Source organism: Beta vulgaris, chromosome 2 (genome assembly GCF_026745355.1).
Source record: "Beta vulgaris subsp. vulgaris cultivar EL10 chromosome 2, EL10.2, whole genome shotgun sequence".
NCBI lineage: Eukaryota > Viridiplantae > Streptophyta > Magnoliopsida > Caryophyllales > Amaranthaceae > Beta > Beta vulgaris.
Window position 1 is genome coordinate 14,727,612 of NC_079203.1, and position 20,508 is coordinate 14,748,119.

A 20,508-nucleotide genomic window follows, 5' to 3' on the forward strand; every position below is an offset into this window, starting at 1 on the left:
CATAATATTAATCATGATCATAAAACATACTTCGAAGAGAAATGCTGGTATTAGCAGTAGACGTTACCTGAATTCTTGCTTACCAACCTTGATAGCTGGGGGAGGCTTGTAATATCCTTTATCATATTTAATCTATTCAAGAATAATTTTATTAATGAACGTTTCGTTATTTAGCTTTTAAGCCTAATATTAGTTAGCGCTTATTAAGGTCATAGCGTTCATTATAACGTCGTAAAGGTCTCATTAAAAGTCATTATTTCTTAGTCGTTAATAACTTCTTAAGGTGACTCTTAAACAACTAATTAGGTGAAATAACTCCTTTAGTTATACCTTTAGAATTACCGAAACATTAAAGTTATATTATTACATATTATATAACCATTCGAGAATATAAACTTATAGGAGTTCATAGTTAATCATTAATTAGTCGTCCATTAATAAACTAATTAAGTTTAAAGCTATAATAGAACCATAACATTATTATAATATTATTTAATTACATAAACTAGCAAGTCAAGCTAGCTAGTTATTATAAGTGAACTTGAGGGTTAGTGGAATAATAACTTAATCTCATAATATAATTAAAAAGCTTATTGAATTAGTTTTAAGCAACTCAATAGTTTAGAAATCATGAAATATAGTCCAAAAATAGTTTTTAGGAGTCAAGTTAAGTGGTCTAATTAAATCAGTCCATGAAACAAGTCTAAAACATCTTTTAGCCCAACATAATACAAGGCAATTAAATCACACACACACAAATATGCACAAATGGCATGGTATGCAAAGTTATCAACCTAAAGTCCAGTTTTATATTTAACTATGGTCAGGTTTAGGTTAAGGTTGAACAGGGTCCATGACTAAGAGATTGATCCTACACTTCGTACCCCTTCTTAAAGAGGTGGTGACGTGTAAGACGCACTCAAGCTCTCAAGTCAAGAACAAGATAACAATGTCAAGGTTGGGTAGGTTTGCTTATAACTAAGATCCACACTATCACTCAGGAAGCTTTTTGGAAGGACAAAGCGCAAACCCCTCGAGGGTGGCCTCACACAGAGAACATGTGCTAATGAGACAAGGTAGATTGTCCTTATGGTGGCTGAACAATAGCCATGCATATTATTCTAAGGCATAAATAAGAATGAATCGTAGATGGTGGTCATTGGTCAAAGTTAACCAAAGATTGAGTTCGGGGGTGAGGATACAATATAGTCAGGAACTATATTGCTCATTATTGCTGGCTTATACTAAATATCGATTCATGACAGATTTTATGCATAAGAATAATCAAATAACGTTTTAAGCACCCTACAGATAATTAATCTAAGTTGGTTCAGAAAACACATAAAAGACTATATTTTTTAGTGACAAGTTATTAGACAATCAAATTACAAGGTTCCTAGCAGATTGTCCATATTATTTGAATTAGTTAGAATATTTATACAAGTCTTGATTAACAATAAATACAAAGTGATAAATATTGCAATCGGACAGGAAAAGATCGCAGGGAGTTAGTATAATATATACAGTACTTACAATTACATAAATACGTTAACAATCTACATCACGAATAGAATATGAGTAACTTCAAGAAAATAATAAAAATAAATATAAAAATAAAATAAAGATAGTTAATTTAGTTGAGCCTCATAAATTATACCACCGCCTGGAATGGTTGATTTGTACGGATCTTGAATCAAATATTGAACAAACCTTAAATAGTAACTATCTTTTTGTAAAATCACCCTTGTAATATTATACCAATTGCTTAGTATGAATTGTCGTTTTTTGTAAGGTGAATTGTTGCAGTATTGGGTGATGATGCTCTTGGTATTTTGTGTTTAACGAGGATTGACGTGTGTTAGGCGCGAGGGCTTGTGTAGTAGTAAACTAGCAATGTAGTATTAGGAGGACTGGTGTGAGATATTAGTGGATGAATGCTGATCTTGCTATGTTGACTTGGAAAGATGAGCTACGTACTAGGATGAAGATTAAAGGGGGTAGGCGATGTAGGCTGTTGTAGGTGATAGACGGTGGTTCTTGTGAGATGTAGATGAATGTGTATGAGATGAAATCAGGTTTTAGGTGGTGAGTTAAGGAGTTATGCGAGAGAATTAGCCGGAGTGTAGAGAATTTGTGCCGTGGAAGGTGAGTTGTTCCCTGAGATCGGGAAGAGACAAGTGTTATATAACGTCCTGGTTTTCCACCCGTGCAAAAAATGCACGGAAGTTTATTTTTTTGATTAAATTTGTACTTCCTCCGTTTTTTATTAGATGTTACACTTTTTAAATCACGGACTCCTATGTAATTTTTGGAGATGAGAGAGATAGGGAGAATGAAAAACAAAAGGGTCCCATATGAACATGTGATAGGAGAGAGATAGAGAGAATTTATTATCCAAAATAAAAGTGTAACATCTAATTTAAAACTTCCTAAAATAGAAAGTGTAACATCTAAAAAAACGGAGGAAGTATATCAAATATGATATGTGTATACTAGATTTTTTTTGCACGCGATGCGTGCTTGAGTTTTTTTCGAAACATAAACTTGATTTTCTTCGGCATAAGAGTCAAAATTTGAACATTAAACATACGAAGTATAATTGTTTTTAGTTGCAAAATTTGATTGGTTTAGTTTCTGTCACTTAAGTCTCTCACACCATTCTTTTTTTTTTTTTTTTACTTTTCAAAGTTAAATTTTATGAACAAAATAGAAATTTTATTGAATTTATGATTTCTAATATTATATTTTTTAAGTTGATATTTGAATTAAGTACAGTACTTCATATATTGTAAAGAAAGTGAACACTTTGATTTCAAGTCAATTTTTTCATAGGTTTTAGTTTGTAAGTGAATTTTTAAGTTTTTTTAATGTTCCTCATTTTAGTGATTTGCATAACGTAAATTATGCAATTTTATGATTTTAGTTGCCTTGTGAGTGAGTGTTGCAATTATATTTTTGATATTTTTATTTGAAGCCCCTTTGATTAGTAAGTGAATTTGTAATTTAGAAAGGGAAGAGGGGCAAAATAGGCATTTCAAAAGAGGACACCATTGCTCCCCCCTTCCCTTATATAATAGAGATATTATGTTATATATGGTAAAACACTGCAAGTTTGCATGTAATATTTGTTGAAGAGGAAACACGAAAAAACCCTGTATCTCAATGAAGTGGATGAATCACACAAATGAATTATTAAATAACAGTAATCATATATAATATTAAAGCAAGAAAAAATTGTCCTACGTGGCAAGACCTCAACCTTCCTCTGTTCTCCTTCACCCTCAACTTTTTGACCTAATGCTTGTTTATGCCATGTGGCATTGCTAAAAATAATTTTAACAATAATCAATTAATTTAACAATGAAGGAAATAATATCAACTACAATAACTAAAGGAATCAATCAACCAATTATCAATTAAGGAAACAAATCAAATATTATCTTTTTTTTTAAACGAAAATCATATATTATCTTAGCGGTCATTCTTATTATTTTCACAAAAACCAGTTATGGAATTATTTTCAAGCTAAATACCAATTTAGAGGAGAGAGAAAATATACAATGAAAAAGATGAATTGATATAACAACTTTAAGTTTTTCACTAATACAAGATACTCAAAAAGTCAAAATATGAAATTTAAATATAAAACAAATATTAGCTAAGTACAAGCCAATGGGTGCGTTGGTATAACAACTTTAAGTTTTTCATCACACCTATCAAACTTATATAATATAATTAATTTAAAAATTACCTAATTTCAAGCCAATGGGTACATTGGTCTAATAAGTTTTTTTTTTAATATTATTCACTTTTGGTAATGAATACCACACCATTATCATGAGATGCTAGCCCCTTCAAGAAAATATGCAAATGTAATAATAATAGTAATGCAAGTTTATTTTATTACCAAACAAGAAATAAAAAGATGATTTTGTTGAAAAAAATATAACACACCATGATTATGACTAGAGATTACATATAACAAAAACAATAACAACTCAAATATTCAATTTTTAGTCCCAAAGTGGTTTAGGTAAGCTAATATGATAATCATAAAAAAATCATATCCATGACCAATACATACTAAAAGTATTTTTTTAAAAAAAACAAAGTTAAAGTGAGAGAGGTAAAATAAGAGTTCATCTATATATATGTTCAAGAAATTGAATTAGGTAAAAAAAAATGAAAACCAATATATAAGCATCTGTCTACTTTAACTAATTTTGACATAACTATGATAATATAAGTTTGGAAAATTTAGATAAGATTAAACAAATTTAGATATAATAATTAAGTGTTTTTCAGACAACTTAAGGGAGAATTAAGAAAATGTCAGACAAGATAAGTTGTTTAAAGATAAAAATGGATATTCTTCTCACTACTAAAAAGTTAAGGTCAAGAGTACATTAAAACATTAATCTATGGCAATTCTCTCTCCAATTTATTGGATATATATTAATATATTATTCTATTATTGCGACTAAGAAGGTTGACAACCTTAGGCTTAGGGACTAGGGTCACTCAAATATTTTCCCACATTCTTACATTCAAATGAAACAAACGATATAAGTACATACACTTATGAACTTACGCTTGATACTAATATCATTTTTAAAGAAAATTCACACACTTTGAATTTGGCCCATTCTATAAAAATTATAAAATAAAAGAGTAGGAGAGAGAGTGAAAACATGACACATGTGCTTAAATTATAAAATAAAGCTTTCTTTAATTTTTATAATAGTTTGCGAATTATTTTGCAAGTTTTATGAAATATCCCAAAAAGAAATATGTTGCGTGTATTAAGAAACTAAGAATAGTAATTATTTTTCTTCAATATAATCCAATATTCTTTAACTAATTATTCTTGCAAAAAAAAAACTAATATAACTGTTCATAAATTTAACATCCTAAACTCAAATTATATATGAAAGTATGAGTGAATCATGAAGTAGTTGACATTATAGGATATCAATAATTATTTCTTATATGCATGATTAAATATAGTTTCCTTGCTAAAATAGATATTTCTCACTTATTCATCATTAAAGTTAAGCAGCAGCGCATGATTTTCTTATATAATTAATATTGTATAATACTCATTCAGTTAGATGAAATGGGGAATGATGTAAGATAAAATATATCATCAAAATTGTGGTCATTTTAGGGAACTACAAGTAAAATAATTATCTTATAATTTTATATAAAAGTAATGTTACAATTTTTAAACCATAAATCGTGTGGACGATATTAGACTGGAAAGAGAGATATCTAATGAGCATTGCGACACTAATTTAGAAGGTGAATCAACAAGATGATTAATTGTCAAGCTTATATGTAAAAAAAAAGGGGGATTTATAAGTATTCAAGTTTAATTGGTTTATAATAGAGTGAAACTGTTTTGAAAAGATCAAATAAAGTTATTGAATTGGAAAAGTTGTTAATTTATTTAACTTTGTTTTGGTTTTTTTTTTCTTTGATGTAGAAGATAATATTGAAATGTACATCTTATAAAGAACCTATAAAACACACATATATTATACAAGTAGTGCGTATTTATATTTGTTTACATTTTCTAAATTAGTCTTAATGAATATTAAAACTTTAGTTCGCTTAATATATTCGAAAATTGGTTTTAGGAAGAAATTAATGAATAAGGGTTAATTGTGGACCATTGAAGTCACTTGAGGTAGTCTTTGGGAGGTGAAAAGTAAATTGAGAAACCCTGTATTATACTCATTCCGTCAGATGGAATGGGAAATAAGGTATGATACAATATATCATCGAAATTGTGATCATTTCAAGTAGCAACGGGGAATAAGGTATTTAGGAAAAAAGTAGAGTGGGGAAACCCTGTATGATACTCATTCCACCAGATGAAATGGGGAATAAAGTATGATACAATATATCACGAAATTGTGGTCATTTTAGGTAGCAACGTGGAATAAGGTATTTATACCCCGTATGGTACTCATTCCGTCAGATGGAACAAATTTCCTCTGAGGTTTCAAAAAAGGCAATTTTAGTTGGTCGTGTGTCAAAAGTCAAGGACAATCCCTATCGCATGGTGGGTTTGTATCTCCCGAGACCAGTTCTCAGTCATGGCCAATTTTATGTAGCCATTTCTCAGTCATTGGTAAAAATTGCCTAATAGTACTCCTATATCAGAAAGATAATGGGAAGTCTAATACTTTAAGGCCATTTCGAGGAAAAAATGAAGATGTAATGTAGAGAGAGTTTATGAGACGATTGACCCCCCCCCCCCCCACTGGTTACTGGGATGAAAACCAAGTTCGTGCAAATTTTCTCCCTGTTGAGGCGGTTGAGATCCGTAACCTTTACCATCTCAACCCTTAGATGATGGCTTTCTATGGGGCTACACCAAAATTGGTATGTTCTACTAAATAAGACCATCACTTTATTAAATTTTTTAAGAATTCCCATACAATTGTTGGCGATTCTATTGTATCGGAAGTGTGGAAGAAAATCTGGAATTCCAATCTTCCTCCTAAGGTGTTGTTGGCTTTACTTATGATGATATAATTGCTTCTGACTATATTATACTTCATCCGTTCTTTTTCTACTGCAGCAATTGGGTTTTCACGCTTGCCAATGCTCAATTTTTACTATTAATATCTTTATTTACTATTTAGTAAAATTATACACATTTGATATTTTAAAAGTATATATGAAGACGAATCTAACAATAACCCACATGAATATATTTGTCTTTACATAAAAATAACAATATATAGTGAAAGGGTATGATAGTGAATGAATAGTGTAAAAATCTCATTGTTATATTAGACTACGAACGGATGAAGTAGCTTCTTAAAACATTTTGTTTTGCTCTAATTAAAAATAACTCTTCCAAAACATATGAATATCATGTATCTGTTAAACAACTTTATAATTAATATAAATGTGTATTTCTCTTAAACACAAAGTTTTTGATCAAGTAGACGTAAATAATCGTTTATATGTTTTCAATGTAGCGGATATATAAACAATTTTATTGTATTAAAGTTCCCGTGCATTATGCACGGGTCCAAAACCTAGTTATAACAGTATTGTAAAAACATTTTGAACCACGTCTTTGTACTATATATTTGTGGTAACATTTGAGTTTTCACGTTCTTTATCAACTATTAATGTTTTTCAAACCCTTTTTGCTAATAACTCTTGATAAGACCCAATATGATAACCCAATTTCAATCTAACCTAAAATTTTTTGGGTTTGTGTTAAAATTTTCGACCTGAAATAAAAAATGGGTCGGCCTAATCCGACTAGAAAAAAATAATGGGCTAGGTTCAGGTTGAATTTTTGAACCTCAAAACAACCCGAATAATCTGATTTAAAAGTGGGATTGAATTCAAGTCAGGTCAACCTGAAATAAACCTTACTTTTGTAATTTTTATAACCTATTTTATGTTTATCTAACTTGTATTAGACCAAACCCGTTTCTTGAATCTTCTAAATTTGATTAAGTTGACATTTGAATTCAAGACTCAGTAAATGTGTAGAATTATTGCAATAATTAAATTTAAAGTCAAGTCATTTTGGGTTGGTTTCGGGTCAACCTGAAATCGAAAAGGTTTGGGTCTAAAATCAGAATCAAGTCAGGTTTGGGTTAGGAATAAGTGACCCGAAATAGAAATCAGGTGAACTCGAAATTAACCCAACTCGAACTGATTGCTACCCCTACATTATTAATGTGTAACACGTAAAGATAATTATTGTATACTACTATAATATCTAATAATAATATACTCTACTGGAGTAATAATTAAGCAATATAAAAAGTTGTGAAAATTATCTATCCTGCAACTCCAAAATAAATTGTCTACATTATAATCAAAATCTACGACTAAGGTTGTGTTCTCTTCCGTATAAAACAACTAAATTGAACTAAAATGAATTGAACTGAATTGATTGCAACTAAATGTAACTGAATTGAACTGAACTGACTGCAACTAAATTGAACTGAACTGAATTAAATTAACTTGACTAATAGTAATGATAATAAATAAATTAGGAACTGAAGTGAACTAAATTGAATTAATTATAACTGAACTGAACTAATTGGAATTGAATTGAACTGAACTGAAAATAAGTTGGGAAGAACAGGCCTAAGTCTTAATTAATATCGATGTTAAAAGCCTTCAATTTTAATATTGATGCAAGTGTTTTTTTTTTCTGAGGAATAATATTTGACGCAACTAAAAAGACTCTCAAAGTTGAAAATAACGACAATGAAAAATTGCCAAAAGAAAACGGGGAAATTAAAATATAGTATGAAGATTGAAGACCATATGTCAAGGGCTATCAATTTTCTATCCCCTAGTCGCCCTCTGTCTTCTGCCTTCTTCCTCCTTTCCTCTGCCTCCATGGCTCATGAGTATGATTATTGTTGCAAAATTCCAGATCGCCAATCTCTCGCTTTAAACTTATCCTTCCCTCTCGGTTCAAAATCGCCAGTTTCTCTCTTCTTTTTTGTTCTAATTTCTCTTATGAACCCAAATATGTCTAACCTTCTCTCTTCAATTCTCTCGAATCATCTCAACTTTTTACTTGATCTTAGCTCAAAAGATTTAAACAACAAACCTATTGCATTATCTCAATTTTGTGAGTTTATTTTTTTAAATTCCGTGTTTGGTTTCAATCTTGCTAGTTGCTTTCTCTTTACTCATTATGAGTATATGACATGGAGAAGAGTTTGCTTTCAAATTTTTTTAACAACAAAACTTATTGCTTTCTCTCTCTTCAATTTTTGCGAGTTCTAGAGGTTTGAAAGAAAGTACTAAATGTAAATCATTGACAGATGTTTGAATTTATCTAATGGTTATGATCAGTAATATAGGAGGTGGGTGAAATCTTTATAAATGTAAATCATGCATCGATCGATCCTATAAAATAATTAGAATTTTATGTTTGACACTCTCCTCAAAAATTATTAGGATTTTATGTTTGACACTCTCCTTAAAAAAATAGGATTTTATTATAGACTATGTAGTGGTGATTATATTTGCATACATCAAGTAATTTAATGGGTAGATTAAATTATAAATTTACCGAATTTAGGAGATTTTAATTGATGCATTAAAAAAATAGCATTTAAAAAATATCTAGATTAAAGTGGCAATAAAAAATAGCATTAAAAATTTACCAAACTTGGCAATGATCATGAAACTGATTAGGCATGATTTGGTGAGATTTGCACGACAATTATATGGTGAGTTCAATGTCCATAGCAACCATGTTGCCACTTGTCCAAGAAATAGGTTGTGCTGACGTGGCAGAAAATTCATTTACACTTGACACATGGACGGAAGAGATGTGTACATGACGTGTAGACAAATTTTTCTAGGTTTATATATATATATATATATGTTTAGGTACTTTAGTTGTAATAGGTTTTCGAAAGATAATAAGTTTTTAAGAGATTTTAGAAAATAGTTAGTAGGTTTTTTTAAAAAAAATATTTTGAAAGATTTTAGAAAAGAGTTAGATAAAAGATATTTAAAAACACTTTGGAAAAAGATTATTTTTATAAAAGATATTTTTATTAATAAAACTAATCCATAAAATTAATTAATTCTATTAATGGAATTGGGCTTAGAAAATGTTTTTTTAAAAAATGGGCTTTCATAAAATTATTGTTCAAAGGTTTTTTCAAAGGTGGGATTTCTAAAAAAGTTATTTTAAAACGTTTTAGGAAGTGGGCATAGTAAAACTAGTTATTAAAAGGGTTTTTGGAATGAGTTAATAAAAAGAGTTAGAAAATGAATTTGGGCTCAAAATATTTTATTTTAGACTCGTTCTTTATTCTTTCCTTGATCCGGACCAATTGGAGAAGTTGTATTAGTCATCATAGGGTACTAAATGGGAATACACGATTATGTGTGTACATGTGTCGTTGTGTAGGGCCCCTGAATCTGGCACCATTATTATAGGTTGATTGTTTCTCCTATGTTAGGAAAGAAAGGCGGAGGAGAGAGAAAAAGTATAGAGGGAGTGTAGAAGGTAGTGAGGGGAAGAGAGAATGGACATGTTGCGGTCGAATGAACGTGACAATGGTGGTGTTGGGTGGTTGGAGTTAATGGATGAAGAAGAGAGGAAGAAGTAAGGAGTGAAGGAGGAAGAAATGGGGGAAATCTGGAAAAAAAGGGTGAAAAGAAGGTTTAATGACTTCACGTGCGTTGCACATAATGGTGAATGCCGGAATATTAAAGTCAACCATCGGATTCCGATAAGTGGTGGCTTCCCAAAAAAATCCGAAAAGGTGGCATACACACCCACTTATTTTTTTAAAAGGTGGTTTAAGACAAAAAAAAAACTTTTATAAGATGGTTTCTGATGAATTTTCCTTTATCTTAATGTTATCTTTTTTAAAAAAAATCAGAAGGAAACTAGCTTATATTAACAAGAGACCAAGCCTCCCAAAAAGGAACAGAAACCAGTAGTACAAATCATGCTACAAGTTCAGAGCCTAACCCAAAATAAAACAAGTCAACCTAAGCCAACAGATTCTGGACAACCAAAAGTTACAACTTTTACTACGAGAACAAGACAAACTCCATCGCAAAACATCACGATGAGCTAGCCACATATTCTAAATCCCTAAGATAGACCCCCTTGACATGTTCTGGGATGAGAACATACACCACTATGATGTCCTTTTGATCTACCGCTGTCACTGTAAGCCCATGAGCCACCACATTCGTCTCTCTTCTGGAATGGATGAATTCCACACACCAATCTCTCGCAACCAGAATGCTGATATATATCACTGATCACAATCTCAAAGGATGATTCACAACATCCATCGGCTTAGCCAGAAGTTGAACCACTCACAACGCATCACACTCCACTTCCACCTTTGGGTAACAATAGTCCCACGTAACCTGCAACCCTTCTCTAATCGCCAATAACTCTGCCGCTTCATCTTAATGTTATCACTAATACATAATTGATAAAAAAAACTTGAATGGTTGTTTTAGGTCCAATTCCATCAATAAATGAACGATATGTGAGCAGCATTAGACCCTGATAAATCAGGCTTTGTCTCAAACCTGCTTTACTAGTGTCAGAAATGATAAAGTATAAAACTATTCCAGTGCTTCAACCATTAGCTTAAACTTTTGATTGAATTGGTCCTAGGGGTATTAACTAGCCGAATTGAGATCGAGCCTGGGCAGGCTCGACTCTATAATAGGCAAAACCCAGCTCGAGCTCGAGAAATTAGAATACGAGCTCGGTTCGGCTTGACTTGAACTCGAGATCGCCGAATACAAGCCCAAGCTCGAGCAGCTCCATATACCTTGAGTTAGGTATTTGGAGTAGTATTTTGTAGAGAACAAAAACTTGATGTTTCATTTTCCCACCAATGTAGGACTTCATCCTGCGATCGATAGTCAGGCTGAAAGGACCAATCAGACTATGGAAGTATGCTAAGAGCGTATGCAATTGACTTCCAAGGTAGTTGGGAAGATCAGTTAGACTTGATTGAGTTTTCATATATATGACAATAGTTACTATGCGAGTATTAAGATGACTCCTTTTGATGCGTTGTATATGAAAGAGAATGAAGAAGTCCCATTTGCTGGAATGATTTTAGTGAGAATATAGTATGGACATTGAGGAAATTGTTAAGAATGTAAAGTTGATCCAGTCTAGAATTCAAGCTACAAAGGATAGGCACAAGAGTTATGCTAATTTGAAACGAAGAGAAGATGAATTCGCAGTTGGTGATAAAGTGTTTTTGAAAGTGTTACCGACTAAATTAAAGGAGTGATGTGATTTGGTAAGAAGGACAAATTAAGTGCTAAGTATGTTGGCCCATATGAGATTTTGCAAAGAATTGAAAAGGTAGCTTATAAGATGGCTTTGCCTATGAAATTTGAGAATATGCACGATGTGTTTCATCTTTCCCAACTGAAGAGATATACCCAGAATCATGTCTTGGAGCCCGAAAGAATTTAAATTGATAGTAGTTTCACATATGAGGAAAGACCTGTGAAAATCTTGGATAGAAAGGTGCATAATACACGCAATAAGGATGTGAATATCGTGAAAGTACTTTGGTCTAACCATGAGTCTGAAGAGGCAACGTGGGAAGTCGAAGATGAAATGAAGAAAAAATATCCTGAGTTATTTATTGAGGTGAATTACTAGGGTGTAACAACAAAAAAGGCCAAGGAGACCATCTATAGGACACATGTTAAGGTTACTAACACATTTCTGAAACATAGCAAACCATTGATTATCCAAACCTAGTCTCTTAACAATAACTATTTGACTTATTAAAAAAGTTGTTGCGGGATAGGAAAATACTTAGCTTCTAAGTAAAATCGATTTTCTTGAAATATTTTATTTTTTCAATTCAACTTCTTAACAAAACACTAAGGTACTATATCTATACCTATACGTGCTATTCTACTTTTTATTTTTAGGATTTTTCCTTTCTAAAGCAACAAATAAGGAGCAACCCTTTTAAAAAAAACATTAGCACGTAGCAGACTTCTGTACAACATGCTTTTAGAAGTTCAGAATTTTTTTTCTCAATCCCACCACTTGCTGTGAAACCACCATCACCAAAATCTCAAACTAGTAAACCACCACTCCCGATAATCCAAATTCTCCGAACTCCATTAATTGCTCCTTCTTTTACTTATTTGCTAAACGACGTCCTACAATTTCCTACTAATGCCCTAAATACAGTATTTTTATACTGTATTTATATACTTCCTTAAACCCTCCTCCAATTTCAAAAGTTCAATTCCCGCTACACCACCAGCACCACCAACACCACCGTACCCTGCCACACCACCATCACCACCACCACCACCACCACCATCTTCTTATCCACGGCACCACCACCACAACTTCTTCTACACGTCACTACCACCACCACACCTTCTTCTACACGGCACCACCACCACCACCACCTTCTTCTCCATGGCACCACCACCACCACCATCTTCTTCTCCATGGCACCACCACAACCACCGTACCCTGACACACCCCCCCTTGTTTTCTTCTTTGTTTTTTTCGTTTATAAAAATTTCAGAAAAAAGGGGGCACCCACCAAGGACGCCCCACCACCGGTAATGGCGTCCTTGGCAGGCGCTCCACCACATGGTGAGGCACCTACCAAGGACGCCTCCACCAGTGGTGGGGCGTCCTCGGTGGGCGCCCCCTTATTTTCTGAATTTTTTTTTAAAAAAGGAAGGCGTCCACCAAGGATCTTCAGAAAAAAAAGAGAAAAATTTTTGAAATTGGAGGGGTTAGGAAAGTGAGTTAAGGGAAAGAGAGAGAAAATAAATGCAAAATATACTGTATTTAGGGCGTTAATAGAAAATTCTAAGACGTCGTTTAGCAAAACCCTTCTTTTACGAAGTGAATTTTTGTTTTGCCGAATTATAAGGTTTTTCGGAGCTTCGAAAATTCTTGGGAAATTCTCACCGGTAACCCCCTTTTTTTTTCCTTTTTCTCAATGGTAACCCCCTTTATTTTTTTTATTGCCAATGGTAACCCCCAATTATAAGTAATTCTCAACCATGACCTTAATTAGTGTATTTTGGTATTAATTGACATTAAATTAGATAATTAGCACCCACACTTTGACACTCTCTCTCTCCTCACCCAACATACCCACCCCACCCACCTAGCCACCCCACCCACCTAGCCACCCCACCCTGACTTCCCCCACCCCCGATTTCCCCCACCCCAGAAAACCCCACCACTGAACCCAGCCACCTCGAAACCCCCCCACGACTCAGCCAACCACTGAACCCCTCCCCACGAAACCCACCACCACCGAACCCCCACCCTCGAAACCCCCCACCCTCGAAACCACCCCCCACCTCAGCCACCCCAACGAGCCTCCCCACCCCCACATCGGCCTCCCCCACCTCGATCCGACCACTCCTAGCAACCCCCACCCCTTTTCGACCCACCTCAACCACCCCCACCCCATCACCACCGCAACCGCCTAACCCTTCACCCCAAACCGCCCCAGCTGCCCGACCCCCTTTCCTTGATCAATTTCTGTTTTTTTTCTTCTTTTTTTTCCCGTTTTTCTTTTTTTTGGTTGTAGTTTTGGGATGGTAGCAGGGCTAAATTTCGAGGTGGTATAAGGCTGGAATTGTGGTCGTTGTGCAGTGCTGCAGGTGGCTGAGATGGCGGTTTCAGTGGTTAAAGAGGCTACAATTTATGGCTTGAAAGGTGCGTGAAGGGTCATTAAAGGTGGGGCGGTTGATTGGGCAGGTTGTGAGGTTGTGATTTGGTTGGGTTGTTGGGTGGGGGTGGTCGATTGGTTTGCTGGGGTCGTGGGTGGGGGGTTGTCCATGGTGGCTGGGGTCGTGGGTGGGGGGTTGTCCATGGTGGCTGGGGTTTTTTTCGGGAAAATAATTAATAAAAGGTTTTCTTTTGTAATTAATATTAAGAATATTGAAATTAATATTAAAAATATATGTTAATAAGTTATTAAAGGTGTTAATTAGTGATTTAAGGTCATGGTTGAGAATTACTCATAATTGGGGTTACCATTGACAATAAAAAATTAAAGGGGGTTACCATTGAGAAATTGGTAAAAAGAGGGGTTACCGATTAGAATTTCCCAAAATTCTTTCATTGTGCCAAAGCGTAAACTTAAGAAACTGAAGGATCTTCAGAAAGATCATCCGACTCCATGCTGTGCTGGTAATTTCTCTACTTCTCCTCCATTTTTCATCTTTCATTATCTTTAGAGTTTTTCGCTTTTATAGATTCTAACTCGAAATCGATGAAATTCGTTCCCAATTTGAGGGGAATCTAGTTAGAGTGAATCTTATTTCTGTTTGATTGTGTTATTCTTTTTGAAATTTCATCCCATTTAAACTCTATTTGCGCTGCATTGATTAGTGAAATTGATAACCTTTTCACAGTTTGTCGTATTTCTTATACGAATTTCGTTCGACATTTCACAGCGAATCTATATCAAAAGGAGCCCAACACCATTTGCTTCTTCTACCTCCTTTTATCTCTCTCTTGTAGATTTCGTTCAAAGTATCAGGTTAGCTGCTCATGCAACAATCCTTTTTTTTAGTTCATTTTGCCTGATTTTTTCTTCTTATTTTTGTTGGATTTGATGTTTGGACTGCGTGCCTTGATCTATATTGTGATTATTTTACAGATTGAGAGTGTTCTCCTTTTTTTTTTTTTATCATAGCATTTGCCATCTGGTGGGTTTTTCATCTTAGTTTTTATATGAAAGTTGTACAGAAAAAGGTTCCTTTGGCAATGCTCTGTGGCCTGTGCTAATGGATGAGAATGTTTTGTGTGCAATTTGCATAAGTTAATGGTCGTGCCGCATTTGAGCTTTAATATTTTGTTATAAGCTTGCTGTTTCTATCCCACCTTATCGTTTTGGAGCTTTCAAGTCTACTTATCTTAAACTATTTTCACTTCCATCGAGTATGCTGTCATTGTGAGTAAATTGATGAAGAAGTTTGTTACTTCCATCTTCCACAGTTAATGGGGCATACAAGCAGATAGCTTGATCCTCCTTCCTTAAGCATTTCGATTTCTTATATTGCATTATCTGCAACTAAGTGCTCAAATTATGCACAGACAAGAGCGACAATCTGGCAGCATTTTATACCAACAGACATACGATGTTTGAAGAGAGATATCAGTTTCTTGGCTCACAGAACAGATATATCCCCTTCTCGTAAAGGGTTGTTCAGCATTGGTCATACCAGCTGATACAGGGCCTGATATAAAGAGACCGATATGGCCAATGTAATTGATATTAAAATTATGATGTGTACTGTCAGTCACAATCTTTTAAGAGGCATAACAATATTCTTCCTCCTTATGGCATTGGATCATTGCTACAACCCACAATTTGATTTCCTACATCCTGTATGGCCAAGCTTAGGGAGGTTTACAAGGATGAAACACAAACAATGGAAATATCCGCTTAGATGGTTTCAGAAAGGCTGATGAAAAAGCCTAACTGTAGGAACTAGGAAGTATAAAGTATCTTCTAAGATACATAGTAATAAAAGTAATCTGGTGTTAGTACTTAACTACTCACCACCTCATGGGAGATTTAAGGGGGAAAAAGAAGGATTTTTGTAATCAGGTACCTTTTTAAATTCGCACTTTTTACATTGGTACCAATGTAAAAAGGTACCGATGTTATGGCTCCGTTTGGCAGGGTGTAAAACATTTTCTCGTAAAACCGTTTTTTTTCTGTTTTTAGTTTTACATTGTTTGGTTGACAAAAAAGTGTAAAACCATTTTCCCTTGAGGTAAAATTACTATCCAAATGATGGAAAACCATTTTCCTTTCAAAATGAAGGGAAAATTGTTTTCCTTATCTCTCTTGTACACTTTTCTCACTACTTCATTACTTTTCCTTTCATTTCATCATTTTCATTACATAAAAGCAAACAACGGAAAACTAATTTTGGAATTGTATTTTCCATCGTAAATTGTTTTCCAAACGGAGCCTATATGGCTAACATGTTTTGCATGTAGAACTATCGAATACAAAAATTATAATTTTTTTTTGGTTGCATTTTTTAAATTTTTGCTAAGTGGTTGAATGCGTGGGTGAATGCTTTTATTATCTATTATCATTATATTGCCGTGTTTTCTTGAAGAGAAAACATTTTGTTCTATGATTTTGTTGGTTCAGTAAAAAAATGTTTAGTTATCCATTGATATGAATGCAGGATGGAATTTAGCAATCTTCTTTTGTTGATTACATGTTACGATAGTATATTTTACACTTCCCAACTTAACAATATCAATTTTTTATTGGGCTGATCAACCAGTATGATTTATGAAAGGAATTTGTTTTGTTCCATTAAAGTTTAGCAAACTATAACTGCAATTCTGCATTTATAGTTGGTTGTTGTCTCTTATTGAGCTCTTGCTTTATTAATTGACAAACACTCTAACTATAATAATTTGAAAATATTTTGTAGGACTTTTCTGTTATTCACAAAAGATGATTGACGAGGTAAGAGATATGTGGGCAGCATATTTGGAAAACCAAACAAAGTGGATGGATATTGAAGACAACGACGGTCAAATTTGAATTGTACATATTATTTGATTTTTTTTAGAATTTTAGTTTTAGTAGGTAGCATTAGATTATAAAAACTTTATTTTTATGATATTATTGGAAGAAATTGATGCTTTAAGAGAAATTATTAAATGTAGCAAATATTTTTTTGACAAGATGAATAGATCAATCAAAGAAAACCTGTTTAATAATATTGTTGTAGTTATTTATATATTGTTTTATAGAAAAAAAGCATATCTACAAGGAGCTGTAAATACAAGAGCAGATACATTATGATTTATGTATACCGTATTCTATCCTAATTTCTTTTTGAAAAATGTAATAAGCCTAAGAAACTGGTTGTAGTCAATAATTGGTTTCAAAAGTTAAGGTAAGGAGACGGGTTTTAAATGTTAACTGGTCTCCTAACTTAAGATACTGATTTTAGCTGTCAACTGGTCTCACAAATAATATAAGAAACCAGTTATCATAGCCGGTCTCCTAATCTAGGACACCTGTGAGATAGACACCAGTTGTAGTACGGTTTCCTAGGCCGTTTTCAACTGATTTCCCAGTTTTTTTTTTTTTTTTTGTAATAGTGATTCAATGGTATTTTAATGCATTTTTATGCTTATTTTGGCGATTTGCACATGTTGGTGCAAAATAAAATCAAATCTCAACAATATACCCTACCCAGTAGGCTAGGAGTACCCTTCAAATACACACGCAAAGCGACATTTCATGAGGATTCTTTAATTCAGTCTATAAACGTACTCATGAAAACTCATGTTTGAAATCACTTTGTCCAAAATCATCAAATGGTAAGAGGACCATTTGCAGCAAGGATGCGACATGGTTTCACATGCTAAGTAGCATATTTGGATAAAACTATAAGACAATAGTATACACGAAGTAGAACACATGGTAACAGTAAGTGACTTAACATAGGAATAAAATTTCAACATAATTTTGATAAGCGTAAAGTAGCTTAAGTTTACTGGTTTTTCTGCTCATGCTAAGCTAGATTGTGCACACTTAACCAAATCTAAACAAAGTGGAACTGGAGTATTTTACAAAACAGTTACGACTTACCTCTTTTAAACAAAAACGGATGCTAGAGGGCAAGTAGTAGGGGTATCCCATAGGAACACAACTTTTTTCTATAAACAGTGCAAAAGGTTAGTGTTCCTATAAGAAGGCCACTTAACTTCAAAAGGGATTGAGTCGCATAGTGTGCATTAATAATTCCACTAGATTGCTTTGGGGATCTAGCTTAGGATCTTATTTCTTGCAAACGAAGTTGCTGGAACGATCTGCAAGAGGAAGTAGTTCGTGCTCAGCCCATGTGCAATTGGTTCAAAGTCGAAAGTTCCCCTGAAGTCGAAAGTTCCCTACAATAAGGGGAGTAATCTTGGTTAGATGTATTTGTAACTCGAACATGAACTGCAATAAGGGGAATGAATGTACTTTTACTTAGGGAATTTTGGTGGACTAACATAAATTGTTTTTTTTTTTTCTGCTGATTCTAATGGTGGTATGGTTGGAGGTAAAGTAAGGCAAAGATGCAAACGAATGGTGGCTTAAACCGATTTGTACATTTCGAAATATAGAACTTCACAATGTCTAGTTACTATACGAAAGTAGTTGGTTCTATGTGCTTTTCAAATGTTGGTTTAACCATAAACCATGGGTGAAGCTTAATGGTAGAATAAGTTTTTGAGACTTCATCGCCAATCTGGGCATGTATTGCTGCTGACATCTTAAACAAAGTTTCACATTCTTGCGTAAATGCTGTGAAGGCATCTCATCAATTTCATCGCAAGCATCAAACATGAAGGTAATCCTGGTTCACAAGGAGATGTTAAGTTTGAGAGGGACAATGTGAAATTAACAGTTGCTAGTAGGGGAGGTTTATTTCATTTACTTGGGAGTTGAAACACACTTTTCTTTGAGGAAAAATTTGCAATTATAGGAGGCACCACAGTCCAAGCCAGTACGTTTACCACAGTTGTTGCAGCCAACGTATGGAACAACTTTGGAGTGGTCAGGCTCAGGCATAATCACTTTGATCCAATGATTTTCTTCTTGGAGCGTATTTTCCACCTGCAATTTTTTTAAGGAAAAATGCATATAACTTGCTGATCTTTCAGTGTTAGGCTAAGAGGTTTGAACTACATTCACAACAAACTGATATAAAGTATGTAAAAGTTCTTAATGCGATCTGTGCAGTAGATTAAAGGGGTGTTGTTAAAACCTTTTTTTCTTGATCACTTCTATTGTGAGGATCTCTATTTGAGCAAATGAATTCCTAACTTCATTGATCCGTGCCATAGGATCAACTACACTCCCACGCTTTTCCGCAACACTGTTGCAGTGTAAAGAAGGACATTATTTAGTATTAAATGTTTGCTTGTAAGTAATGATTGGAAGGGTAAGGGTTAGGTTTGAACCATTTGCGAAGGACATCTTCCTTCTCTCCAGGTGGATTGCGATAAAAGACGGTTGCCATGCTTGTTGAAAGTGAAAATCTTGCAAGAAAGACGAATTTTTTCATGGGGAAAAAATTGGTATATCTACTGTAATCATACTAATTCAAGGGAAGTTGGAAAAGTGACATATAATTACACAAGCAGTCCATTTAATGTCTGTAACATTATTCTTTAATGATGATGTTGGATTGTATTTGAGCTATATTAGGTTGTATTTCTATTGTTAATATGCTTTGGGCCCTTGTAGTTACTTTGTATTGGCCCATGTGTTAGTGTACTTTCTAGGTTTGTATATGTTTATTGTAAGAGGCATTCTCAAGACACAAGAAACACGAAACCTTCAACCAATCTCGACCTGCTGTCGTGGCATGGTATCGGAGCCGGATAACTGATCCTGCTCGCCAGACCTGCTCGTCATCTTGTCGGAACCCTAGCCTCACCCGAGTGAATCGCGAGGGACCTAAACTCTGCCATGGGAGACGAGAAAAAGATTGTGAATGCCGAAAAAGGAGAGTGACATGTGATAACCACCTCTCAATACTACCTCGGCTCCGGTGACTAGCCGAGGAACCCGATCACCCACGTGGTCTTTACAGGGGAGAATTATGTGAGTTGGGCGAGGGCTATGAACCTCTCCCTTAAGGCACGACACAAGTTTGGGTTTGTCGATGGAGTGATCCAAAAACCCGAGGACCCTAATATGTTGCTTGATTGGGATACGCTCCATTCAATGATCATATCGTGGATGTTGCGAATCGTGAAACCGAAAATTGCAGCCACGATTCGTCGATTTCTTTGTACGATAATGCTAAGGAGTTGTGGGATTACCTTGAACGTAGATTTTGTGTGGCAAATGGGCCACATATTTAACAAATTAAGGCTTCTAAAATTGATTGCAAATAGGCAAAACCCATGAGCATTGATGAGTATTACACCAAACTCATGGTATGACGAGTTGG

The 20,508-nt window shown here is 34.1% G+C and overlaps 2 long non-coding RNA genes across 2 annotated transcripts; one reads left to right on the plus strand and one right to left on the minus strand.

The window, feature by feature from the left end:
• Positions 1-14,565: 14,565 nt before the first annotated feature.
• Positions 14,566-17,272, plus strand: LOC104887272 (uncharacterized). The gene is made up of 3 exons (XR_789329.3): positions 14,566-14,704; positions 14,971-15,056; positions 16,981-17,272. It is a non-coding gene; the product is annotated as an uncharacterized LOC104887272 (long non-coding RNA).
• Positions 17,273-17,973: 701 nt separating this feature from the next.
• LOC125494730 (uncharacterized) lies at positions 17,974-19,832 on the minus strand. Its single transcript, XR_007270997.2, has 3 exons — positions 19,511-19,832; positions 19,315-19,425; positions 17,974-19,163 (listed from the first exon to the last, which is right to left on the minus strand). It is a non-coding gene; the product is annotated as an uncharacterized LOC125494730 (long non-coding RNA).
• Positions 19,833-20,508: the final 676 nt, after the last annotated feature.